The sequence below is a fragment of the Canis lupus genome, chromosome 4 (genome assembly GCF_048164855.1).
Source record: "Canis lupus baileyi chromosome 4, mCanLup2.hap1, whole genome shotgun sequence".
NCBI classification, from domain to species: Eukaryota; Metazoa; Chordata; class Mammalia; order Carnivora; family Canidae; genus Canis; species Canis lupus.
The window spans coordinates 26,210,731-26,238,377 of record NC_132841.1 but is presented as its reverse complement, the minus strand read 5'-3'; the positions used below and the strand labels follow the sequence as shown (position 1 = coordinate 26,238,377).

The window sequence follows — 27,647 nt, the reverse complement described above, 5'->3', positions numbered from 1 at the left end:
ATGTTGTTGCAAACGGCAAGATTTCATTCTTTTTTATGGCTGAGTAATATTCTATACATTGGGTGATTTTATGGAATGTAAATTTTACCTCAATAAAGCTGTTCAGAAAAACAAACCCACTGAAAACAGAAATCAAAATGTCACAGTAAATGATGGAAGGAAGTTGGGGTGGGAATTTAACTTAAAAATGAAACAAAGACAAGAGGGGACACCGGAGCGCTGAATGTTGTTTCTTGATCTCACTGTGGGTTACAGTTTGTGAAAATTCATTGAGCTGTGTTCTTGGGTGCAGTTTTCTACACGTATATTATGCCACAATACAAAGTCTTAAAAATGGCATTAAGGGCCTGGGAGGGGCCAGGAGTGACCCAATGATCAGCTACAGAAGCTGAAAGGTTATTCAGAAGCTATACAGCTGTTCTTGGGTCCCCATGAGATTTTTGCCTCTCTATTGCCACTATTTTACAATAACCCCCACTATTAGAGGTGGCCGACACGAATTTCTTACTATGAAAAAGCCCCACTAAGAGACCCACGCCGAGAGTACCAAAAATGGCAGCTCTAAGAGGGTACAAAGCTGGACCTCTACCGCCCAGAACAAGCCCTGGCAATACAGTAGGGCCACGTGAACAAGCAAACAGATGGATGAACAGAGGAACAGTTGGAAAGGAAAGTGTAGAAGGACAGATCTTCAAAAACTCATACATTGCTCCCTGCAGCCCAGCCCACATTTCCACAGGGATGGGGACAGAAATGATGGGGGCCCAGAGTATGAAATAATGCCCTGGGAATGTGAAGAGCGTGGGGCAGGCGAGGGCACGTGAGAGCTGGGTCTGGAAGGATGGGTAGGCATCTGCCAGGGAATGAAGGGAAGGGAGTAGGACAGACAGACAGAAGTACGTTGTTGCAACGGAGCCTAGTGGTCTTCGGAACCCTGAGAAGGGTCACGGGGCAGAAATGCAGGGTGAGAAGGAAAGGTGAGAGATGAGGCGGAGTGAGCCAGGAGTACGTGGGAAGGGCCATCTATTCCCAGGCAGGACACTTAAACTTATTCCTGCAGGAATCACAGCCAAGAAAGGTGAGATTCACTTTTTAGGGAGCTCATTTTGGCCGGAGCAAGAGGAGTTTGAATTTATGGACCATCCACCCTGTTGGTATTTATACTTCCTTGCCTCTGTGTCTGTCTCTCCTTCTCAGCATTCTCTTCCTTCTCTCTCTCTCTCTCTCTCTGCCTTCCTCCCTCCCTCTCTCTCTGTCTCTCTCTCATGTGTTTTCTTGTACAGGTCTCTCCTCTGTATGTGCTTCTTCCCATTTTTTCCTCAAGACACTATCCTTTGAAGACATCCCTCCACCGTCTCCATCTCATCTGTCCCAAACAACTTTCCGATTCCATCTCCAGGACTCATTTTCGCCAGGACCCTAGTCCTACCCGGGCTTGGTTGGGTCCTTCACAAACAAGTAGCTCAGGATTTCCTCTTGAACAACAAGATCTTTGGGGCCTCTCCAGCGCACAGACAAGACATCTGGAAGAAGGAGCCACCCTCTACTGGGCCCAGAGAAAGTGAGCCACCAGGTCCTGAGGCCTACATGGAACCAGTGAACTGGGGGACAGCACACTGTCCTCTCCAGCAGCCTGATGCTGCTCACAACATAGTTGGTGCCAACAGCTCTGAAGCCTCCGGCCTTCCAGCCTCATCCAGGAGAGCCTACGGCCTGCTTGCTCTCATCACCTCCCACCTTCGGCTCTGCAGTGACTCCTGGCTTGTGCCCACCCTCCCCAGGCACAGGACCACTGGACCAGTATAGCACCTCCTCCAAGCCCATCCTGCGACTCCTCTCCAGGACCGTTCTCTCCCCTGGGACAAGAAGGTCAAGCTGCTCTTCTAGACATGACCTCAGAGATGTGCAGCAAGGGCCCTGGCCCAATTTATCACCACGGGGCTATAATTAGGTTTGTTAACATACAGTCCAGTGTAGTCTTGTTGACTAGGAACTTAATCACGTTACTATTGAGTTCCTGTACGCGTTGCTTGGGGTGACTGTTTTACTTGTAGAGTTATAGCCAAGCCCAACGGGAGGAAATTAGCTTTGGACACAAGTTTGGAGGGGGGGGCGGTTCTTTTTCCTCATGACTTTGTCTCCCTCCCCCCCCTTCCATGTGAAAATATTTAGCAAACAGTGACAATGATGAAAAACAGTAGGAAACAAAATGTTCTACATTAGTATAAAACATGAAAAATGCAGCAAGGACCCTTAGCGGTACAACATGTGTTATGCTGGCTGGCAGTCCATTAGCTCTGATAGACATTTCACTTACCTAAGTCAAATATAACAGTCTAGTATTCATTAATATAAGAAGGGGCTGTGGAATCAGAGCTACCATCTGGCTGGGCCGACAGAATAATCTACAACTCATGATTAGGTCTAAGGAGTGGGGTTTCACTTTAATCTTTCTCATTGCTCGAAATTTCCATCTGCGCAGTTCGGCACATCATTTTTCTTCAAGACAAATGTGCTGTTTTTCATGTTCCAAAATTAGATCAGAAGAAAACGATTAATCATGTCACGGCCTGGGAAAGGAAACAAAGCTCCGATATTCTGCAGCTCTCCCCCCCTCCCTCCCCCTCCCTCTCCCCCCCCCCCGCCGCCCCCCGCGGCCCGCCCCTCCCCGGCCCCGGACGGTTGCAAGTTTTGCTTTTTTCCCCAACCTCTGGGTTTTCAGCACAACTTTCGAGACGCCACCGCCAGCCGAGAGGAGGAGGAGGGGGAGGAGCGGGAGGGGGGGAGGGCGCCGGCCGGGCCTGCGGGGCAGCGGGTGCGGGGCAGGGGGGGGCCGGGACCCCGCGCCCCGGGTCACCGCCCGGGCCGCGCCGCACCCGCAGTGGGGTGCGCGGTGGGGGCGCGGCCGCTCGCCCCCGGGAGACGGAAGGGCCGCGAGCCTCCCGCCCGCGCCCCCCGCCCGCGGCCGCCACCGTCCTGTCTGTCAGCCGGCGCGCAAGTCATAACAAATCCCTGGCGCGGAGCTGAAGCTGAGCATTTGCCGGAGCGTCAGGGGGATGATGAATGACCCGCAGGCCTTTGAAGTGCTCCGCCAGTTCAGCTGGGTCCGCGGCGCTGACAGAGAAATATACACAACAGCGTAACCAATAATGAGAACATTAAACATTCCTGCGCCCTGACAGGCTGACAGCAAACCCGGCTCCCATCAATCACCGCGCAGATAGAGCCCTGACACCCGCCCCCCGCGCGCCCGCGGTCACCTTGCCCTCGCCCCCGCCCCCGCCCCCGCCCCCGCCCCGCGCGCGCCCGCCCGCTCCAAGGCGCGCCCCCGCGCCGCCCCCCTCCCCGCCACTCCCCGCGCCGCCCCCATCCTCCCCGCCGCTCCTCCCCGCAGCCCTCCCCACTGCTCCCCGCTCCTCCTCCCCGCTCCTCCTCTCTCCCGCCACTCCTCCCCACTCTGCCCTGCTCCCGCCGCTCCTCCCCGCTCCTCCTCGCCGCCCTACCCCCGCCGCTCCTCCGCAGTGCTCCTCCCCGCTCCTCCCTGCTCCCGCCGCTCCTCCCCACTCTTCCCTGCTCCTGCCGCTCCTCTCCAGTGCTCCTCCCCGCTCCTCCCCACTCCTCCCCGCCACCCCTCCCCGCCGCTCCACCCCGCAGCCCTCCCGCTGCTTCCCGCCATTCCTCCCCGCTCCTCCCCGCTCCTCCCCTCTCCCGCCACTCCTCCCCACTCTTCCCTGCTCCTGCCGCTCCTCCCCGCCGCTCCTCTCCAGTACTCCTCCCCACTCCTCCCCACAGCCCTCCCCGCCGCCCTCCCGCTGCTTCCCGCCATTCCTTCCCGCTCCTCCCCAGTGCTCCTCCCCGCAGCCCTCCCGCTCCTCGCCGCCGCTCCTCCCCAGTGCTCCTCCCCGCAGCCCTCCCGCTCCTCCCCGCCGCTCCTCCCCAGTGCTCCTCCCCGCAGCCCTCCCGCTCCTCCCCGCCGCTCCTCCCCAGTGCTCCTCCCCGCAGCCCTCCCCGCTCCTCCCCGCTGCTCCTCCCCGCCGCCTCCTCCGGCCCGTCCCGGCCGCCCGGGCTGCCTCGGAGGAGCCTCGCCCGCGGAGGTCGGCGGAGGCCGAGGCCCCTGGCCCTGGGCTGGCCGCCGCCGCCGAAGCAGGGCCCGAGTGCGAAGCCTTGGTGTCCGCGCTGACGCTCTGTCGCCCTTAACCGGAGGCAAATGACGACGGAGGCTCGGAGAACCCTCCTGGAAGGAAGGCGGGCGGCCCCAAGGGACCCCGGCGGGAGCCCCCACGGCCCGCCCCCGCGGGGACCGGCCTCCCCAAGTGGGTTGATCCGACGCGATCTGGCTTCGGAGCGGCCTAAAGGGGCAAACAGCGGAGACACACAAAGGTCTCTTCCTTTTCCTGCAGCAGGAAATGGAATCTGCCCAGATAAAGCCTTTGGAGGGACCTTGGCCCTGTTGGGCAGGAGCCGCTGCTGACCTCTCAGCCCCTTTCTGGACGCCCCCCCCCCCCGCCCCCCCGCAGGGCTCCCAGGAGAACTGGGTTTTAGCCACATTTTCCCGGCCCGGCCTCTACTCCCACCTCCAGGACGAGGCGAGGCATTTCTCCCGACGCCCAGCCCCACGCCCCGGATTATCCCTGCCAGGCCCACAGCCCACGCACGAGCCAAGAGCTCAGGGCAGAGCCCTGGGCCAGGGGCAGTGAGAAGCCAGGGTTCTAGTCCTACCACGGGAACTTGAGCACGCCAGAGTTTCCCTGTACCTCTATTTCTTCATCCACAGGAGAGTGGAAGCCCCAACCTCAGGGCCCAGGTCTCTCCAGATGCAAACGGTTATTTTACTCCTTTTGTTCTTGGAGCTTCCTTTCTTCCTTTCTTCCTTCCTTCCCTCCCTCCCTCCCTCCCTCCTTCCTTTCTTCCTTCCTTCCATCCTTCCCTGGCTTTGGGGGAAAGACATTCCCTGACTTTTCAGAAAGTCATGAAAAATGCGCCGCAGCCTCCACAAATGTGTCCAGAGATGGTGAGTGGCAGACGGGGTGCGCCGTGCCCCTGGGCACCCAGGGACCAAGGGTGTTAGAAGGAATCTGGCGGGAACCTGGGGGAGGAGATGGAGAGGCAAGTGGAAACCTACCCTGGAGAGCCCAGGCTTTGAGAAGAGGCTGGATGGGGACACCTCAGGTGTGTCTGCGTGCTGGTTTACGGGAGCCAGCTCAGCTGTGAGGAAGAGACATCTGCTCCAGGCTCTAGACTATCTTGTCCTTTCCTTTCGCCCACCTGGAAAGCCCAGCCCTGTTGTCACCACCTCTAGGACAAGTTTGTTCTGCTTGTCCTGGCCCGCAATGACCTTGCCCTTCTCTGAGGTCCTGTGACCCTGGCCCAAATGAGCATCTGGCCTGCCCAGCTGTACTCAAAGCTGCTTGGGACAGGGATGGTGCCATGCTCTGCCCTTCGCTGGGTTACCTGGGACTGGCACAGCATCTTGTTCTAAATTGGCCACTGCACTGAGGGGGGCATTTGACAGGATGAGCACTGGGTGTTATTCTGTATGTTGGCAAATTGAACACCAATAAAAAATAAATTTATTAGTTAAAAAAAACAAATAAATAAATAAATAAATAAATAAAAATAAATTGGCTGCTACCTACAGCCCCCTTCTCTAAGGAACTGCTCCTATCAGACCCGCTCAAGGGAAAGACCTCAGAGGCCATGTTCCTACTGCATGTTTACCACAGCTGGATGGCCCAGTAAAGAACACCTGTCCCTGCAACCAAGCAGATTCTCTCTTCCTTGAAAATTTGAACTCAAGCACAGGTGGTGTTAGGCTCCTAAAAGTCACTAGCGTTTGGGGTGGAGGCAGTCATTTTGAGCCGTGGTAGATGCTGAGGAGAAAGGAAAAGAAAAAAAAAGAAAAAGAAAGAAAAGCCAATCTTCAAAGGAAAACAGAGAATGAGGAAGTGGGCAGAAAAGATATGAAATACCAGATAAATCCAGAAGACAGCAGGACTTCAATTCCTGACTTGCTCATTCCTGTCCTCTAAGGCCTTATTCTACTGCTTCCTGCCCTGGGATGCCCGCCAGGCGGCTGACCACTAGAAAAGCTCTATGACCCGGACCTGGCCAATCCTTCTATCTTTCTGCCTGCGAAGATTGGCCCAGGATAGGCATGTGACCTATGCCAGGCCAGTCAGAGTCCTTCCTTGGGATTTTATATACTGATTCTGAAAGAGAGATAGTGTCTGTTCCTTTTATTTATTTTTCTGAAGATTTTATTTATCTGAGAGAGAGAGAGAGAGAACATGTGAGGGGAGGGGCAGGGGCAAAGGGAGAGGGAGAAGCAGACTCCCCGCTGAGCAGGGAGCCCGATGCAGGGACTCTATCCCAGGACCCCAGGATCATGACCTGAGCAGAAGCCAGATGCTTAACCATCTGAGCCACCCAGGCACCCCTACCCATTCCTTTTAGATTGAGACTTCTAAGGCTAGGACCCCGGAGCTCGTACTGCTTTGGCTACTGCGATCTGAAGAAACAACTTACCCTAGAAGCAAATTATGCCAACCAGAGCAGTGGAGTCTACTAAGGACGAGTCTGATGACTTCTTCAGGCCCCTGGATCCAGTCAAGCCTGAAGCCCACTCTACCCTGGGCCTTCACAGCAAGTGAGCCAATCATTCCCTTTCTTGCTTAAACTAATTTTAGTTTTGTTTTTGCCACTTGCAATCCAGAGAGTCCTCATACTGGCATTCAGGGGACATGTCAATTTAGGAGGATTCACCTAAAATCAATAAATCCTTTTACTCTTTTTCTTTTTCTTTTTTTCTTCCTTCTTCTTCATATACACACACACACACACACACACACACACACACGACTAATACTCTGCTGAGGCCCATATGAAGGCTGCAGTGAGCCTTTTCTCCTCCTCTCTTCCTCTCCAAGTCTTCCCCGTGATCTCACCCATCCTGCCAAGACAGGCCCAAGTGATGTACTTCTAAGCCTATCAGGAATGGTAATTCTCTGGCCCTGTGGTTTGTCCCCACCCCCAAGCAAGAAGAGGACAGGCATGGTGAGCAATCAGTGGAGTGGTGGGCCTTCCACCCAAACGGGCCTAAACTTGTTTGGCTGTCCTCCCTGCCAGACTCACAAGAAGCCAGAGCTTGGGCTGAACCCTGGTCCACCTGAGACAGGTCACAGGGCTCACGCTTCAGACACACTTTGCCCTCAGTAGTGCTTTGGGACCAACCATGGGCCCCTGGATATTCATCGTCATTCTAATCCTGCTCTGAGGAGAAGACTCCTGGACGAGAGGTAGCATGGGAGAGTTTTCACTTTGATTTGAAGTGAAAAGTGATTAGAGCTGTTCAGTTGATAGCAAGCTTAAGGGAAGCCAATCTTGTGTGCTGCGGCCACTTAAAAAAATTGAGCCAGGAAAAACTGACATAAGTGAAGGTGATGAGCAGTCAGGGGACCTGGTCATTGAGGAACAGGGAAAAGTCCTCAGGATGGAAACGTGACAACTCCATCAACAGTGAGTGGGTTGGCACATGCTTGTTCTCCAGGAAATGGCTGTGAAGGCCCCAGGCAGGCACGGGCCGGATGCAGTTAGGACTCAAGAGTATAAGTTTCCTTGGGATGCCTAGTGGCTCAGGAGTCAGGACATGATCCCGGAGTCCCAGGATCGAGTCCCACATCGGGTTTCCTGCATGGAGCCTGCTTCTCCCTCTGCCTGTGTCTGCCTCTCTCTCTCTCCCTCTGTGTCTTTCATGAATTACTAAATAAAATCCTTCAAAAAAAAAAAGTATGGGTTTCCTTCTTTCTTGTCTGGTCCTCATTCCCCAGGGGAAGGACCAGTGCCAATGAGCTTTGCAAGGAAGCAGCTTTGATCACCATCTAAGAATTTTCTGACAATTCAAACTGTGCAGCAATTGGAAGGGGCCCCTGTTGTAAGGTGATGATCTCCACATTATTACAGGGATGCAAGAAGAGACTAGATCATTCCATGGGATGCCGTAAAAAGAATCTCTAAATGGAGTGTAAGCTGGGCTTTTAGGCCTTTTTTTCAATTCAATGACTTCTGTACCTCATTTGTTCCCTCTGCCAAGTGGGCATGAGGCTCTGTTTGCCATGGGACCTCCTCATCTTCCTAAATGTATGGGTGGGACAGTTGGATTTTCCAAAAATGTGGCTGGTTATACTTTCAGCAATGGCCTCAACAACATCTCCTATCCCATAAACTCCTTTTGCAGTATCACCTTGCCTCTCCCCGTGAAGAAGCTAATTTCTTTCCCATTCACTGTGCTGGCTTGTGACTGATTCCATGAATAGAATGTAGCAGAAGCGACACTGCATGACTTCTGCACTAGACTAGAAAAGGCCATGCAGCTTCTGGTGGCTCTCTGAGGCACTTGTCCTGGAATCCAGCCGCCATGCTGTGAGGAAGCCCAAAGTAGCCCTGCAGAGAGTTCGTATGGAGAGGCTTGTGGAGCTTCAGAGCCATGGCCAAGCCACATTCCAGCTCACAGCAAGCCTCAACCACCAAACATGTGAATGAAGGCTTTTCCAGATGATTCCCCCAGCCTTTGAGTCCACTCAGCTGAGGCCCCTGGAGACAAACCATTCTCACTGTGCCCTATCCACGTTCCTGGCCCACAGAAACTGTGACACTATAAAACGGATTTGGGGTGGTTTGTTATGTAGCAATTGTACCCAAACGGGAGGGAGGCTCTCAGGGGCCTGTGGGCATGAGGCACGCCTAGGGCTGGGACCCACTGGTGGCTCGGTTCTTACCCTCTATTGTGCCTCAGCCCTCTCCCCAAACTGGCCCTCTCTCCAGCCAGGTTTTTTCCCAATTCAAAAGCTAGGCCTTGTCCCTCACACAAACAGGCCTTGTCTCCACCCCTCCCAGCCTCAGACATCCGCGCAGGCCCACCGGGCAGCAAGAAGTGTTAGGGGTACAGGAGTCGTGACCACCTCCACCAGGCCCCCTCCCCGTGCCCTCTTGTCATAGCCCTGGGACAGCAAAGTTTAGGAGAAAGTGCTTTCTGTTCTGTGACTCCCACTTAGAATTCCACCCATGAATTCAAAATTCGAGTGACTATCCCCTCCCTATCCGGACCCCCGTTTCTTCCGGGCAGGCACTCTACATTATCACAGGCCTCGAATCCCTCCCATACCCTGGGCTGTCCCAGGGCCCCCCTGCCAGGGTGCAGGAAGCAGGCTGGGGCACTGGTGGCAGCATGTCCGAGTGTCCGTGGTGCCGGCTGTGACTGGTGAGGCAGGGAGAGCCCACTCGGAAGGCAAGGTTCAGCTCCTTGGGAAGAAGACAGACTGTTCATAGATGATTCGCTGGCATCTCTGCTTGGAAATTAATGATTCAACAGGCTCTTGCTGGTGCTGGAGGATAGCGGGTAAGGCCCCAAGCGTGGAGCCCAGTGGCACAGGCCTGTGTCGCATCGCAGCGCCGAGCATCAGCCTGCAGCCCCGAGGCTCCAGACCCAGACACGCTCCCTCTGCTGTCTTTGTGCCCCACCTGCCCAGCACTGCCAGGGAGCCCTGAGCCCTGGCCCAACCACAGCCGGAGCCACCCAACTAGAATCATGGCCAAATTTCTGCAATAACCACTTCTGGTTCTTAAAAATAAATAAATAAATAAATAAATAAATAAATAAATAGAAAAGATTGTCCAAACATGACTGTGGCTCTCCTGAGACAAGTCCTTCACGGGGCAGCATCATGTGCGTCTGAACCCAGTGCCCCCACACAACCTTGCTTGCGGGTGCTGCTGCTAGCATCGCAGTGTGGGGCCAGGCTGCCGTCACCTGCTGTGGAGATGTCATGCCTCCTCGCTCAGCAGGGCGTCGGCCTCCTTCTGGCCAACACTTCATCTGACCGCGCACATGAGCGGGCGGGTGGCCCACGCCCCACCCATCCTCTCACCCCCTCTGGTCAGCACAGAGTGGAGCACATGTCCCGAGCTTGGACAGTCGGGTTCTTCCCGGGGCTTTTATTTATTTTTTTTTAAGATTTTATTTATTTATTCATGAAAGACACAGAGAGAGAAAGAGGCAGAGACACAGGCAGAGGGAGAAGCAGGCTCCATGCAGGGAGCCCGATGTGGGACTCGATCCCAGGACTCCAGGATCAGGCCCTGGGCTGAAGGCAGGCGCTCAACCGCTGGGCCACCCAGGCTGCCCTTCCAGGGCTTTTAAACTAGACCAGGGATAGATATCTCGTCCTCTGTGGGCACTGATGTGACCCCACGGTAAAGAGCAGCTGGGGAGAGAAGGATGGGACCAGAGAGCAGCAGGACCTAGGGAGGGCGCCTTGGGTCCTGACTTGGTTGCGGGCCCTGGGTCCACTCGTCACCGCCCTGCTCAAGCCTCATGCGTCCAGCCTCCCCTCAGGAAACCCTGGGTTGCGGGCAGGCCGGACCCTGGCGCGGGGGACAGGACGGTAGGTAAGGGGACGGGAGGCCAGTAAAGTGAACAGAGACAAGCCCAGGATGGGGGGACCGAAAGGTGGATTGCAAGGTGCTGGAGCCGGGGGGTCGGGGGGGGGGTGCGGCATACACCAAGTGGGGAGATCCATCTGTCCCCCAGCTCAGGGGACTGGGACCGCTGAGAGATGGAAAAAGAGATCACCAGGTGCCGGGGTTCAGACACTATGGCCGGGTCACCCGGAGCGGGCAGCGGCACCAGGGCAGAGCACCCCGGCCTCCCAGAGCCAAGGCCAGAGGCCGCCCCACCGGGCTCACCCCCAGCTGTGCGAGGAGAGGACCAGGCCCCCTCCTGCAAGGACCAGAAGCCCCCCGCAGAAGGGCATTTCTGAGCCACTCGGGCAGAGGGCGCGCTTTAGTCCCCCCATTGGGCGTGCACTGTCTCCCGTCCTCACTGTCTCTCCGTCCTCACTGTCTCCCGTCCTCACTGTCTCTCCGTCCTCACTGTCTCCCGTCCTCACTGTCTCTCCGTCCTCACTGTCTCTCCGTCCTCACGGTCTCCCGTCCTCATGGTCTCCCGTCCTCACTGTCTCCCAGTCCTCACAGCTCCCTGCCGATGGACACTATTGATCATGCTCGCTTCCCAGTAAAGAAAATGGAAACAGAGAAGCTAAGCAACCCGTCTCAGGTCACAGAGGTGGGAAGAGGTGGCTTTCTACCCTAGTCTCTCTGGCTCCAAAAAACCGGAAATTTAAGCTTATTTTGTGGCTCCAGGCTCTTTTTGAAAATAGTTTTATTCCTAATCCTGTGGCTCTGGTGGCACCTAAAAGAACAGCCGATGCAAATGAGGACAAAGAGCTCGCGTGGGGATCCCTTCCTGGCCCAGCGTCCGTTCTCTAGGCCGCCTCTCCGGTGCGCTCTGCATTTCCCTCTGATGGAGAGAGGCTGCCCTGAACGAGTGTGATGTTTTCCCTTTGCCCTCGGGTCCTCCCAGGGGAGTGCAGGTCAAAGTGTCATAACCAGCTCTTCGGGAAACCAACCAACCAACCAACCAACCAGCACAAGGCCTAGCCTGTAGCATTTGCCGCTACTCCTACCAATTCAATTCCAAGCTGCCAACATGCTGTCCTTGAATGGAACTGGGGGGAGGGTCCCAGCCTACCACTGGCCCCGCCCCCCAGACAAGGGAAGATTCCAGAGCTAAGTTGGTGCTAAGTGCAAGGACTTGCAAATCAGCTAACAGCCCTCCAGCAGTTTATCAGGGACTCCAAGAGGCTCCGAGTGGGAGGACTGCCGCCAGCAGAAGAGTCTGTCCGTGATGCTCTTGATGCCAAGAGACCAGGATCCACCAGTGTCCTTAACTAGAAGTTTAAATGGTTCAGAATGAATTATGGAAAATTTGGTGTCATGGTTTAGAGATCGGACTCTGAAGCCAGATGGTATTGAGTCCCGTCCTATGTGACCTTGTCACATAACCTATGTGTAAAATGGGGATGTCACCAGGGCCAAGGGAGTTATGCGGAGTACGAGGACTCCGGTGAGAAATGTGACCCCAAAGCTCTCCACGCAGTGCCTGGCACATACTAAACCCTCAAGAATAAAATAAAATAAAATAAAATAAAATAAAATAAAATAAAATAAAATAAAATAAAATAAAAAACCCTCAAGAAGTATTGGTGGCCTGTTGAGTGTGGCATCTCACGGTACTTAGTCACATTTCTTTAGCTCTTGCTTTAATTGCGTCCTCTGTTTAAAAATCGGTAATCCCGGCTAATATTTATGCCCAGGTTTTCTAAAAAGTCATTATATTTTTTTTTAAGTCCGTTTACATGGAAACAAGAGGCTACCTTCCCCTTAGTTAACCACACCCATGGAAATGTGCTGGTGTAAGTCAGAAGCCGGAGAGCTTGGTGGCAGGACAATCTTTGGGGCATTAGCCTTACGCGCCCCGTGCCTGGACGGGACGCTAATCCTAGCCCTGGGTCCTGACTCAGGAGCGTCCCATCCAGCCTGCAAAGGGCCGGGGAATGCTCCGAACCTGAGGCCGGAGTGGGGCGCTGGGGGATTCTGTGTCCCTTCTGTGCTCTCCTCCCTGATCCCCTCTGTCCCCTTCCCCACCCTCTCTCCGGAGCAGATCCCGGCCCATCTAGCTGTCCGTCTGTCTGTCCTCAGGCCTCTCCCCACCACTCCGCACTCCCAGACTGGTTTGTTAGGGCCTGAAAATGAAGATGTTTCCCCTCAGATGAGCACATTTGCAGAAGGTGTGTCCGAGATTCCCTGGGCTGGGGTTGGGCGGTCTCTCGAGAAAGTTGTCCCCCCACCACCACCCCAGCGGGCCATCCTCACCCAGCCCTTCTTCCCCCTCTCCCTCCAGCGCCCCCACCCCACTCTGCTTACTTATTGGAGGAGTAATAAATATTGGGCCGACAGGCCCTTCTCACAGTTACAAAGCCTACCTGTAAGCGAGCTCAATAATTAGCAGTCCTGAAGATGATATATGACTTTCATTACCCTCTGGGACTGGAGACTAAATGAGGACAGAGCTAATTGCCGTGCAAAGCAGTTTGGCATGAATGAGAAAAATGCAGGCCCTGTCTCCTGCCAAAAAAAGGGCCCTATTGCCGCTCTGATCTCAAGGCTGGTTTCTGCCGCAGGAGTTCACTCGGTGTTCATAAATCATGGGCTGCTTACAGCTGGGGCTGCCCTGAGTCGTCAGTGGGCTGTGTGCTGAGTGACAGGTCCCAGCCGACTGCATGAGAGCTGCAGCTCGCTCCTTTCTTCTCCTCCTCCTCGTCCTCTTCCTCCTCCTTTTGGCACTGACCAGAAAATTAAACCCAGACTCCTCAGAGAGGGGAGGCCGCGTAGGGGTGGCAGCTGTTGACTCGGTTGGGTTCTGGATGCCCATGCCCAGCTGCTCACGCCCTGCACACTGCCTCTCCCTCCTCCAAACACGCCCTGGGCCCCCACCCCACCTCCAGGCTGGGGGAGGAGGGCTCTCTCCATCCTCAGGGGGAGGCAGGCCCCTCCTGGAATGCTCCAGACTCAGCTTTTGTCCTTGGTTTGTCATCCAGACAAATGTGGCCTCTCTTCTGGCCACATGTCTCCTTCTCCCCTCACCACCCTTTCAGGAAACGTTCCCCTTCCCTTAAAGGGGAAGGACTGACACCAGCCACATGTGTGTCTGCAGCTGACAGATGTGCACAAGCCATGGAGGGCGGGGCTCACTGTGATGGACGGGCTGTGACAGCGGGGGGAGAGGGGGGACACCTCCTAAGAACATTTTCAGCCCTGCCCCTCAGCCCTCCCCCCGGCCACTCCTCAAGGAGCCCAGCTTTCTGAGGGTCCCAGGTGGGAAATGCCCTGACCACGCAGAGCCAGAGCCCCATCCCTGTCCCCTTCCGCTCACTCTTCCCGGCTGGGAGCAAAGTTCCCTCCCTCGTGGGCAGACACCAATCTCACCCTCAGAGCTGAGCTTCCTGGCTTTTCTAAGGGCAGTCATAATAATTAATTCTTAGTGTGGCCAAATTATATTTGACACTTAATTTAAAACTCAAGGTTCCATAATGCAAAGTCGTCTCCTGGTAATAAGGGTGACATGCACAATGAGTGTGTGTGTGACGTGACAGCCAGGGTTGGAGGGGCGGTCCATAACTCCCAAAGAGGGAAGGAGCTGACTTTTATTGAACAGCTACTTTACATCCACGGATTTCCTGGATTTCTTGCTTTCTTGCTCATTATCCCGTTATTTTCTCACTTCCTTCCCAACAAGCCCATGAGGCAAGTGCTAGCTCTTGCCTCCTTTGTGCAGATGAGGAGATGGAGACCCAGTGAGGTTAATTCACCCAAGGTCATACTGTTAGGGAAGAAACCAAGCTGGTGTTCACGATCTTAGGAGCCTCCTGCTTCTTTGTGTTGTTCAGTTCCTCCTTTAAGGATGGAGGCAGGGGTTCCCCAAACTAGAAGCCCTGCCTGCTTTACGAGGAGGGTGAGAGTAAGGGCCGCACTTCAGCTGCGGATTGCAGAATGCCTGGCTACGGCAGCTTAAACCAGTAGAGGTTATTTGTCTCACATAACAGAAGGCCAGAGTCAGGTCACCCAGGACTGGTGCGGCCAACAATGACTTCGAGAATCCAAACCCGGTCTTTGGTCTTTGGTCTACTCCATCATCCTTGCCTTCTAGCTTCTTGCATTCTGGTGACCAAGTGGCTGCTGTCCTACCAAGCATCATATCTCAGTCCAGGGAGGGAAAAGAGGTCAGGGAGAAGGGTGAGAAGGAATTCTCCAGCCAAGCCTTTGTCTTGTTATTTGGGAAGAGGAGCCTTCCCCAGCAGACCTCCCTTTGCCTCTCATTTACTGGAACTGGATCCCATACCAGTTCCCCCATCTAGACCAATCATAAGCCAGGGGGGATCCCTGGGTGGTGCAGCGGTTTGGCGCCTGCCTTTGGCCCAGGGCGCGATCCTGGAGACCCGGGATCGAATCCCACGTCGGGCTCCCGGTGCATGGAGCCTGCTTCTCCCTCTGCCTGTGTCTCTGCCTCTCTCTCTCTCTCTGTGTGTGACTATCATAAATAAATAAAAATTAAAAAAAAATCATAAGCCAGGGGAATGAGTTGCCATCGTTCATTTAAACCAATCATGATTCATCTCCTGGGGCTGGTGAGGTCCCAGGGTCCCAGCTGTCCAAAGATCAAGACCATCCAGCTGCTAGTTACAAAAATCCCACTGTTAACAGGGAAGGAGGGGGATGGCTGTTGAGTATCCAATGGACAGCATGTCACACCTAGTCCTTACCCTTGGCCACCTCTTGTTCTCATGGAAGAAACCTAGGGCCCAGCTAGAGAAAGACTGATTTTCTGGAAATGTGCACAGACAGCTTTGGGGAGTTTTGGAAATTTGATTCCCTACCATCTTCCCCTCGGTTTTGTCCACCCAAGCTCCCTAGTGGTAAGAGTTTGTGTTTTGGCCTTTGGACCTAGGTCTGTGATCTATATGTGTGCATGGGGAGGGGTGACACCATGGCCACTTTCCTGTGCATGAGCCCCAGAGCCAGCTGCGGAGTCGGCTTAGGGCAGACACTTTAATGACTGAGTCAAGTGAGGGGTTGCTCCCCCAGGAAGGTTAAGATCCGCATGCCGGAGACCCTGTCGTCTTACTGATGAAGTTAACACTCCTGCTTTGTAAAATCATTGACAGTCAAGTTGATTTTGAAATAGTCAAGCTATTATGAAAGGAGTGTTCTTGTCCCCCCTCCACCTGGAGCTGGGGTAAGGACTGAGCATTCCCTCCCCACCAAGTCTATAGCACCCATGGGAAAGTTCTCATCACTGTCTCCACCTGGGGGCAGATTCACTTGTTGGGGAGGCATCCGTCCAGAAGCAGAGTGGAGACAGGTGGCACACTTGAAAGGAGCCGTTGGGCTGGGGGATCGGGTGGGGCTACACAGCAACAGTTAACCAGCTCACTGCCCAGCCTACAGGACTCCACAGGCCTTTTCTGGGCTCCAGTCTGCCTCTCTCACTCCCATATTTCTTATATGGCCCAAAACTTTCTCAAGAGGCTCCTCCGTGCAGATAGGAAGGATGAGGGGAGGTTTCTGAGTGCTATGGCCCCATTTCAGGCTCCAGGTGCAAACGAGGTCACATCTCTCTTTCCTCAAGATCCCAATGGCTTCTCATATCCTTGAGAATGAAACTCAAACTCTTTACCTTGACCCACAAGTAGGGTGACCTATTATCCCCGACATTATTATTAGTAGCACCCTTTTCAGTCCCAAATGTGTACTAGTCTGGATGATGAATTATGTGGCCACCTTATCAAGCAGTAGGCTCTGCATGTTCCCAGCCCTGCCTCTGCCCCCAGGCTCCTCTTCTCTGCTCGCTCCAGCTCACATGCCTCACTCTAGCCAGGCAGAGCCATTCTTTTTCTTCTTTTCTTTTCTTTTCTTTTTTTTTTTTTTTTAAGTAGGCTCCATGCCCAGCATGGACCTCAGTTTGGGGCTTGAACTCAAGACCCTGAGATCAAGATCTGAGCTGAGATCAAGAGTAGGACACTTAACCAGCTGAGCCACCTAGGTGCCCCAGACAAAACCATTCTTTGAAGGGACCTAGCTCTTGGCTGCCTCAGGACCCTTGTACCCTCATTACCCCACCTCAGCTCTCAAGTCTCATTTCAATGTTTCTTTTTCAAAGAGGTTTCCTTTATCTATTCCCTATGAACCTTAGTTCTATCATACAAATGGTGTTATTCTCCTTTATCGCCAGAATCATCAATTTGATGATTAAATAAATCATCAATTCATTTAATACGTTTCCTCCATTGTATCATAAGCAGTCACCCCTGTAGCTCCAAAACCTAGCAGAGGCTGTTGCCCCATAACAGTCGAATGAGTGAATGATGAATACATGATGTTTCTCCCAAATGCATATATACACTCCCAAGATAACAAAGTCACTATAGTCATCTGCAAGGAGATGTGATTCTAGCACAATTTGAGCTTCCCAGCAACATATCACATCTTTCTGAGCAGCCCATCACAGTAGGTCAAACAAAGGCTGTTATAGAATGAGAGACACTGCCCCGTAAGGCCTTCCCTGCACCTGGTTCTCATCTTACTCCAGGAAGGACATCAGCCAATTTGCCTCCAAAACCACATCACCATATACAATGTCATAGTGAACATATACACATCCCTTTATGGACCTGTGAGAACATTTACCCGGAATCTAGATTTCCCAGGTAGCTCAATCAATAGATTACCAGAGATATACATACTTAATATACTTAATTGGTTTAACCTCCCTTTTTTTGGTCTTCATAAGTTCTAGAATTCTTGGGCTGATTATCTATCTTGACAACTGGGGCCTTGAAACAAATTTAATTTGATAAAAAATACACACCATTCTTCTGAGTATCATGGAAAGTTTGCTATCTCTTCTAGATATAGCTTTGTGTGCTATTGTCCACCCTTGGGCAAAAGGCATCAGAATGAGCTAGATGCTAAGGAGGTGGCCTGGGCAATGTGAACCTTTGCCCAGCTCCTGGGATAGGTGGGGAGCAAGAGCAAAAAAGAAAAAGCTCTGATAAAGGCTGGCCCTCCTGAAAGTATGATGTCATTCATTCTCCTGGAAACCAATGGAAAAGTCCATTGTACAGAACACTAGGTGTTTTTCTCTGAGACCTAGGTTGGGCTGATGGCAACAACCAGAGCCCTGCTAGGCCCGGAGAGATGAGCATGCAAGCTAGGAATCACAGAATGGTCAGCCTGGGGCCTGTGGGAAGGGAAAGGAGAGGGAGGGCCCTCAGATCAGCCCCTGCCAACTCAAAACAGAAAAGCCATTCTGCTCCCACCCTCTCCTCCCAATCAGAACTACATAAGGCAAATGCCTGCTTGGCTCATCTGCAGCCTGTACACAGGCCAGCCCAGACCCAATGAACTCTGGCATGAGACATCCAGAAATTTGGCAGAATGATGAAATGAGCAGCCTGGAATTTCACCTGAGCAGCAGAAGGAAGAACCCTGTCCTGGGGGGCAGCCACAGACAGCTTCCCAACTCCAGTAGAATGAATTCAGCCTTGTGGACAGACATATAGACAAATGTGTAATCAGGGATGATAGATATACAGCTATGGGTGCAGAGATACATATCCTGTCATATAAACTCACTTCTCTTCCAGCCAATCCCATAACCCACCTCAGTGTCTTCCAGAATAGTCTCCCAGTTTAATGGCACTATTCTGAAAGCAAAAGAGCACTGAGCACTTTTCACTTCCAGCCAAGATGGAGTAACAGGGATGGGATTTATTCTCCCACCTGAAATAACTAAAACATGGTACAAAATATATGAGACCACCTTTGAGACACTGAAAATGAAGCAAAAAAGATGGGAAACCAAAAGTCATAGACTTCTCCCAACGTATTGCTTTGAATGTTTCTAGGATGCAGCAAAGGGAAGAAGAATCCCAGGCAGAGCTTAGTCAAGGAGATGAATTAAGGAGATGGAGCTAAGATGATCTCTGAGGAAACCAAGGTTATCTGGCATTTGCAGGATAGATTCCTGGAGAGGAAAGAGCTGCACAGACAACCTCAGAGATGTGCAGTTCTCCCTTAAATACTCAGCAAAGTACTGGCCAGGACACAGTGTATGAGGATGCTACCCAAGCCCACTGGAAGAATGGTCAGGAAAGATTAGAGGGCCAAGAATATTTCCTGTTTCCAGCCAAACTGGAAACCCTCATTTTTCACTGGGCATTGGGTAGAGTACTTTAGAAAGGTCTTGCAAAATTAGCCCTAGGAAAACACTACTCTGGTTCCACTAACACATTTTAAAGGCAAAACCCAAAAGTATCAAACTGTTTCAAGTAACTTAATGGCAACCAGAACAAAGCTCAGAAAGATTTATAAAAATATAAAGTACTCGACAAAGTAAAATCCGAAATGTCTGGCATTCATCAAAAATTACCACCCATGTAAAGAAGTAAGAAAATGCAACTCATAAAGGGGAGAAAAATCAATCAATAAAAACCCAGAACTGACACAGACATTACAATTAGTGGACAAGAACATTAAAGCAGTCATTGTAACCGTATCCATATTTCCAAAAGCTGGAGGAGACAGCAAACATGTTAAGTAGAGAAATGGAAGATACAAAAAAGACCCATATCAACTTCTAGAAAAGTAAAATTCACCACCTCATCAGATAACTGTAGGATACCTCAAGCAACCTCATATATAATTATACAATTATATTGTATTATATTGTATTATATTGTATTATATTATATTATATTATATTATATTAGCACACACACATGCACAGTGTGAATCCCCAAAGGAAAAGAGAAACAAAGAGGAAATAATGGCCACAATTTTTTAGCAAACTACTACTAAAGCTCACTCAAGAAGAAATAGATATCCTGAAAATTCCTATATCTCTTATAGAAATCAAATTGACAGTCATAAACCTTCCTCGTCTCAGATGATTTTACTGGTAAATTCTGTCAAACATTTAAGTTAGAAATAACATCAACGCTACACACTCTTCCAGAAAGTTGAAGAGGATAGAATACTCCTGAACTCATTCTATGAGGCTCACATTACTTTACCAAAACTAGACATGCTACTAAAAAACTGTTAACCCATATCCTTTGATATAAAAATTCTGAAAAAAAAAATTCTGAACATTTTAGTAAATTGACCCTAACAATATGTAAAAAAATACATTTTGACCAGGTGAGTTTATCCCAGGGATCCAAGATGGATTTAATATCCAAAACTCAGGCAGCCCGGGTGGCTCAGTGGTTTCGCGCCGCCTTCCGCCCAGGGCGTCATCCTGGAGACCCGGGATCGAGTCCCACGTCGGGCTCCCTGCATGGAGCCTGCTCCTCCCTCTGCCTGTGTCTCTGCCTCTCTCCTCTCTCTCTCTCTCTTTCTCTCTCTCTCTCTCTCCATCTCTCATGAGTAAGTAAATAAAATCTTTAAAATAATAATAATAATATCCAAAACTCCATTAATCCGATATACCAGGGATCCCTGGGTGGCGCAGCGGTTTGGCGCCTGCCTTTGGCCCAGGGCGCGATCCTGGAGACCCGGGATCTAATCCCAAGTCGGGCTCCCGGTGCATGGAGCCTGTTTCTCCCTCTGCCTGTGTCTCTGCCTCTCTCTCTCTCTGTGTATGTGACTATCATAAATAAATAAAATTTTTTTAAAAATATGATATACCATATTAATAGAATGAAGGTGATAAAAGCCAATTGATTATCTCACTCAATACAAGAACAGGAACTTGACAAAATCCAGCACCCATGCATGATGGAAATTCTCAGAAACTAGAAATAGAAGGAAATATCCTTGACCTGATAAAGGGCACTACAGAAAGTTATAAGATGAACAATGTCTGAGGATCTAATGTAAAACATGGTGACTATGGTTGATAACACTGTATTGCATAACTGACATTTGCTAACAGCTTAGAGATTGAACCCTTACCCAAAAAAAAAAAAAAAAAAAAAAGAATGCATGAAGTGATGGATGTCAATTAACTACATGGAGGGGTGGGTACTCCTTCCACAGTGTATATGTGTATCAGATTGCTGTGATGTCCACTTTAAATATTTTACAATTTGGGGGGCACCTGGGTGGCTCAGTTGGTTAAAGCATCAGACTCTTGGTTTCAGCTCTTGTTATGATTTCCAGGTTGTGGGATTGAGCCTGCATAGGGCTCCTTGCTCAGTGCGGAGTCTGCTTATCTCTCTCCCTCTGCTCCCCACCCCCAAGCTCACACTCTCTTTCATACACACACACACACACACACACACACACACACACAAACACACTCTCTCTCTCTCTCTCCTCCTCTCTCACATATACACACACTCTCTAAAATAAATAAATAAATAAATAAATAAATAAATAAATAAATAAATAATCTTTTAAATAAATAAATCAATATCTTACAATTTTGTCAATTATACCTCAATAAAGGGGATCCCTGGGTGGCGCAGCGGTTTAGCGCCTGCCTTTGGCCCAGGGCGCAGTCCTGGAAACCCGGGATCGAATCCCACGTCGGGCTCCCGGTGCATGGAGCCTGCTTCTCCCTCTGCCTATGTCTCTGCCTCTCTCTCTCTCTCTGTGTGACTATCATAAATAAATAAATAAAAAATTAAAAAAAAAAGAAAAAGAAAAATTCACTGACTGAAAAAGTGGCAGGATCCCTGGAAGGAAGAATTAAAAAAAAAATTATACCTCAATAAAGCCTTAAATGTTTCTAAAAATCATATAATACCATCAAAACTATGAACTTTTTAGGGATAAATCTGACAAAAGATGTGTAAGACTTATGTACTGAAAACTACAAACTGTTACTGAAAGAAAATAAAGAAGACCTAAATAAGTGGAGAGATATACCAGGTTCAGAGGTCAGGAGACAGGAGGTCACTTCTCCCCAAATTCATGTACAGTATCAAAGCAATCCTAATCAAAATCTCAGCGAGCTCTTGGCAGAAACTGACAAATTTTAAGCTGATTCTAAAATTCATATGGAAATACAAAAAAAATGTATAATAGCCAAAACAACTTTGAAAAGGAACAAAGGAAGAAGTCTAGCACTACTTGATCTCAGGACCTGTTAGAAAACTGCAGTTAGCAAGATAGTATGGAACTGGCATCAAGACAGACAAACAGATAATGGAACAGAAAGAGACCCACACATATGTGGACAATAAATTTTCAACAAAGATGCAAAGCCAATTCAGTGAAGAAAGCTAGTCTTTTCAACAAATGGTGCTGAAACAATTGGACATGTGCATGTAAAAACAGAAAAAGTAATTCAAGCTATACCTCATACTATATACAAAGTGTTAGATCAAAATGGATCATAGACTTATCATGTAAAACCTAAAACTGGAAATTTCTAGAAATCTTTGTACCTTGAGTCAAGCAAAAATTTCTTAGGTATGACATCAAACACAGGATACATACAGGGAAAAAATAGTAAATTGGACTTGATCAAAATTAAAGTTTTCTATGCTTCAAAAGACAATGCTAAAAGAATGAAAAGACAAGTCATACATTCGGAGGAATTTGTACAAATCACACAACTGGGAGAGGACTTACGTCTCGAAAACATGAAGAACTCTCAAAATTCAAAAATGAGAAAACAAACAACTCAATATAAAAATATTTGAGCACAATATTGAGCACAATATTTGAGCAGCCACTTTCCCAAAGAATATATATGGCAAACAATAGTCAATAGGGAAATGCAAATTAGAGCCACATTAGGATACTGCTGCACACCTACTAGAATAAACCGTTGAAATCTAAAAGACTGACCATACCAAGTGTTGGTAAGGATGGGGGAGAACTGGAAATTTCATGCACGGCTGCTAGGAGTGTAACAGGGTTCGATCACTTTGGGAAACAGTTTGACAGCCTCTTCAGAAAGTTAACATACCCCTGGCTTATCATCCACCTTGTTGCCAGATATGTGCCCAGAAGAAATGAAAGCATAGATCCGTGTGAAGACCTGTAGAAAAATGTTTTAGCAGCTTTATTTGTAAAAGCCCCAAACTGGAAACAACCCAAATATCCATCCACAGATGAATAGACAAACAAGTGCTGTGTTAAAAGAACAAAATGCTAAGGAGATACGTGTACCCCCATATCCACAGCAGCATTATGCACAATAGCCAAAAGGTGGAAGCAGTCCAAGCCTCCACCAATGGATGAATGGATGAATGGATAAACAAAATGTGGTCTAAACGTGCAATGGAATATTATTCAGTCTTTAAAAGAAAGGAAATTCTGACATTTGCTACCACAAGGATGAACACTGACGACAGTGAAATAAGCCAGACATAAAAAAGACAAATATTGCACAATTCCTCTTATTGTGATCAAATTCATAGAGACAGATGGTAGAAGGGTGGCTGTCAGGAGTAGGGGCAGAGGGCATAAGGGGTTATTGTTTAATGGGTACAAAATTTTACTTTGCAAGATGCCAAGACTTCTGTGGATGGGCGGTGGTGACAGCCACTCAATGATGTGAATGTACTTCACACCATTGAACTGTGTACACTTAAAAAATGGCTAAGATGGTCAATTTTATGTTATGTGTATCTAATCACAATTTAAAATGTTTAAACTTTTTTTTTTTTTTTAATGCCAGGGAAAGAAAGATTCCTTGAAAGTATCCTAGACAGCTTCCTGGAGGAGGTGTCATTTGAGTGTGATCCAAGAAGGAGAGTAGGATTTACCTGGAGAACAGGACTTGGGCATCCCAGGCAGGGGACAGCTTGAGCAAAAGCAGGGAGGCCAGGACGGGCTGCAGGGTGTGGGGTCAGAGAGGCGGCAGCAGGGCATCTGGAGCTGGGGTGGGGGGAGACGAGGCTGAAAAGTAGACTGCACCCACCCCACAGGGGCCTCTGGGCCTCTGTCAGAGAAGAGACATTTATAAACATCAGCCGTGAGGGAGCCAGACCCACGGTGCCATGGCTCCATCAAGACAGCCATTCGGGAAGGGAAAGACTTGGGATCGGCTCTGGACAGTCGTGGAAAAATAAACATGTCCCTGGACATTCAGGAAACGCTCGGCAAGGCTGTGTCCAGGCGGGGCTGTTTGCTTATTTGTGACTTTCCTGCTTTCCATCACCCTGTCAGCAGCCACCCTGCCCCAATCCTGACCCTGACACCTGGCCCGGCCTGGCCTCAGTCATTGGCTTCAGAAGATAACTGGCCCCCGGGAGGGGAAGGCAGGCAGGCCAGAGGGGCGGCACACACGGGGTTGGCGGGTAAGTGTGCGTGTCAGAGTCTATTTGCACACAAGCGGGTCTGGAAGCATTGTGAATAGCAAAAGATGTGTGTGCGCGTGTGTTTGCACGCATGTGCATGAGTGGATCTGTGTGTACATGTGAAGGCTGATACATGTCAGTGTGTGTATGTGTGTGTGTGTGCTCACATGCATGTGTGTAGGTGAGCAGTGGGGGCCTGGATGAGGCAGTACAGACCCAGCCCCAGAGGGACTGGGTTCAAATCCAAACTCAGGCAAGTTACTTAGCTTCTCCAAGCCTCGGTTTTTATACCAGTTAAATGGAAAAATAACATTACCCATCCCATAGGTTGTGGAAGGACTCAGATGAACTGGTGGACAGAAAGCACTTGATGAAATGGTGCTGGTACAGAGTAAGCGCCTGACAAGTGCTAGCAGTGATTATTCATAAGGGCACCTGTGTGTGTGTGTGTGTGTGTGTGCGCACAAGTGTGTGTCTGCGTGGGTTCCGAGGGTGGAAAGGTGAGCAGCTTTGCAGTCGATGAGCATCAATGCACTCAAGGGGGGAAGAGCAGCCATGAGCAGCCAGGTGCCCGCCCCCGGCGCTTCCCCAGCCTGGCACCCAGCCCCTAGGAACCTGGGCCCAGCCTCCGCGGGGGGGGGGGAGGGGGGGGGGCGCGGCAAGCAAGGCCTTCGGGCAGCTTCCTTCTCCGCAGCCCTGGCTTTGCCGAGAGGCCTTACTCAAGGCGGCCGCTTCCTGCCTTGGGCTGCTCAAGCCTCCTCTTCTCTTGCCATTTCCTCAGGCTGGAGGATCACGGGTACTTTCTTCTATCAAAGGCCACTGACCCCAAAAAGAAATCAAGCAAGGGTCATATAAAAAAATCAACTTAATCTGGGAACTGTTTTTCCTTGAAGACAAAGGAACTCAACCCCTCTGCTTTTTAAATCAAGAACAGTAAGTGGCGCCAATTCTAGAAAAAAAAAAAAAAGTCCTCAATTTCATACTATGTGAAATTGCTTTATAAAGGATAAAGCACTTTACAGATGTGAGGAAGTCTTCTGAGAGGCACAGCACACCCCCTAGGCAGGGGAGGGCCTAGGAAGGGGGAAGAGAAAGACCAAAAAGAAACCTATGGTTTGGAGCTGAGCAGTTCACCCAGAATGTGAACCTCTCAAGTCCAGCCTCCTGTGTTCATGCTGGCTAACCACTGCCCTCTGTTCCTGAACTGCTAGAACTCTCAACCCTTCAGAGGCTAAACCCCAATAGGGGGCTTTGGAATCAGCCTGGCCTGTTACCAGCAGGGTCCACTATGTTAAACATTGTGTCCCTGGAATTGTACAATCCAGGGACTCACTTTCCAGCTATGGGAATTGGGCTGTAGTGGGATATAGGGTCACCCTCAAAAGGATATGCCTATGTCCTATCCCGACCTGCAAGTAAGTTACCTTCTATGGCAAAAGGTGTGAGTAAGCAGAGGATCTCCGGAGGAGCTTGTCCTGTATTATCTAGGTGGATCCTAAATTCGATGACAAGTGTCCTCAGAGAGGCAGAGGGAGATCTGAGAGAGACAAGAGAGAAGACACGGACACAGCCATGAGGCAAAGACGAAGACCAAGATTGTCAGGAGAACAGTAAGAGTTCCTTCCTCCTAGACTTTTTTTTTTTTTTTTCCTCCTAGACTTTTTTGAGGATTAAGTAATGAAAAGAGCATGCAGTTAGTTGTAGAACTCAGGATCCTGCTTTAAGATTTGGGCTGACAGGGGATCCCTGGATGGCTCTGCCGTTTAGCGCCTGCCTTTGGCCCAGGGCGTGATCCTGGAGTCCTGGGATTGAGTCCCGCGTTGGGCTCCTGGCCTGGAGCCTGCTTGTCCCTCTGCCTGTGTCTCTGCTTCTCACTCTCTACCTATCATAAATAAAATTTTAAAATCTTAAAAAAAAAAATATTTGGCTGACAACATGAACAGTTGTGTCCCAAACACTCATTGCCAGGGACGCATGGTGAGTAAGACTCGGGATCAGTGTTGTAGGGAGAATTTTGAGTTTCTTTCTTTTCTTAAAGATTTTATTTATTTATTCATGAGAGAGACAGAGAGAGAGAGGGGCAGAGACACAGGCAGAGGGAGAAGCAGGCTCCATGCAGGAAGCCCGACGTGGGACTCCATCCTGGGTCTCCAGTATCACACCCCAGGCTGCAGGCGGCGCTAAACCGCTGTGCTACCGGGGCTGCCCGAATTTTGTTTCTTGTCTGCTTTGGAGGCCCCAAAGCCTGGTCCTCTGCCTTCCTCACCTCCTGACTCCGAGCAATAGTCTAGAGCTACCCAGTTTCCATATCTCTCAATGTCCCCCAATATCTAGTCTCTCCCTTCTTCCTTTTAGTAGCAGCCACTACCGAGCATCAGCTGAAGATGCGGCTCTCCAACTAGAGACTTCATTTCCCAGACTCCCTTGCAGCTGGGCGTGGTCCTCTAAGCCCCAACCAATGGGATGTGAGAGGAAGTGATGTGTGTCCTGAGAAGGGAGCGGCTCGCCCTCCCGTTTCCCCGCCCCTTCCGGGAATCTCCCAGGAGGACCCGGAGTCTCCTTCCGCCGGGCGGGTGAGGACAGCAGCCTGGGGGTGCGCTGTTGGACGCTGGAGCCTTTAGCCACGTGGGCCTATTTACGTTAACTAAAATCAAATAAGATTAAAAACTGGGTTCCTCACTCACTCTGGCCACCTTCACGTGCTCAGCCGACACACGTGGCCGGGGGCTACACTGAGCAAGCTCTCGTCATCACCAGAAGCTCCGCTGGGCAGCACTGCCCTGGAGGATGCGGAGCCACAAGACAGAAGGAACCCGGGTCCTTGGACCACTTTGAGGAGCAGAGCCACCCTGCAGCCTCCCTTCCCCAACTGCCCATCACCTTGTATTTTTACAAGAAATAAACCATCTTTGTTTGCCAATGTGGCCAAACAAATATCCTAATAAATACTTTTTTAAAAAAATCATTTAGGGGCACTTGGGTGGCTCAGTGGGCTAAGCCTCCAACTCTTGATTTCGGCTCAGGTCATGATCTCAGGCTTGTGGCATTAAGTCCTGAGTTGGGTTCCATGCTCAGTTGAGAGTCTGCCTGAGATTCTCTCTCCCATCCCCACCCCCACCCCACCACTTGTGCTCTCCCTTTCTCTCTCAGACAAGTAAATAAATAAATCTGTTTTTTTAAATGTATTTATTTGAGAGAGTGGGAGAGAAATGGAGAGAGAGCACAAGCGAGGAGGAGGGGCAGAGGGAGAAGCAGATTCCCCACTGAGCAGGGAGTCTGACTTCGGGCGGATCCCAGGTCTGTGGGATCCTGACCCCAGCTAAAGGCAGACACTCAAACGACTGAGCCACCCAGGCACCCCTAAATAAATCTTTTTTTTTAATCATTTAAGTTACCAGAGACAGCTTTTATTGTTTGCAACTAATAATGTTGACTGTTAGAAAAACAAGTAAAACAAGAAAGGAAGAAAGGGGAGTTGCTGTTGTGGTCTGGGGGAGCAGGGAGGGCTTTCTCAGGGGAAATGCTATTTATGCCAAGTCCACTGCTACTTGCTCTGTCCACAGCAATGAAACTGGGTCTAGCTTTTTGGGTCATACAGTGCCCAGGCCAAAGTGTGAGAGAGAATGGCCCTCCCCCCAGATGGACCTAGATTTATTCAGCCACAGAAAATGGCAGATCCCAGTTCTGAGGCAGAAAATGTGTAAGATGAGCCATGTTATACCCGTTAGCAAGGACACTCCAAAGACCACAAGGGTAGTGTCAAAAGGACTCCGGAGCCACCTGAAGTGCCCCCCTTGAACAAAGATGGGACAAGTAAGGCATTAATAATAAACCTAACTGCAATGGGCTTGAAATGCATCAATATGTTTACATCTATAAGTTCATAATGATACTAAAAGCAAACAAACCCAGGAAGATAATAGGAAACTAACTTGT

The 27,647-nt window shown here is 50.3% G+C and overlaps 2 long non-coding RNA genes across 13 annotated transcripts in view; both read right to left on the bottom strand.

Moving 5' to 3' along the window:
* Positions 1–2,143: 2,143 nt before the first annotated feature.
* On the bottom strand, positions 2,144–2,761 carry LOC140631522 (uncharacterized). The gene is made up of 2 exons (XR_012029063.1): positions 2,709–2,761; positions 2,144–2,570 (listed from the first exon to the last, which is right to left on the bottom strand). It is a non-coding gene; the product is annotated as an uncharacterized lncRNA (long non-coding RNA).
* Positions 2,762–21,630: 18,869 nt separating this feature from the next.
* Positions 21,631–27,647, bottom strand: part of LOC140632046 (uncharacterized) — a 30,193-nt gene continuing 24,176 nt past the window's right edge. For 5 of the 12 annotated variants that reach the window (XR_012029541.1, XR_012029550.1, XR_012029539.1 and 2 more), the window contains 2 exons: positions 25,136–25,248; positions 23,011–24,530 (listed from right to left, as the gene is read on the bottom strand). This is a non-coding gene — a long non-coding RNA (uncharacterized lncRNA). Of the gene's footprint in view, positions 22,448–23,010; positions 24,786–25,135; positions 25,249–27,647 lie in introns of those variants that run through there. The other 7 variants (XR_012029545.1, XR_012029549.1, XR_012029544.1 and 4 more) reach the window with 5 other exon arrangements.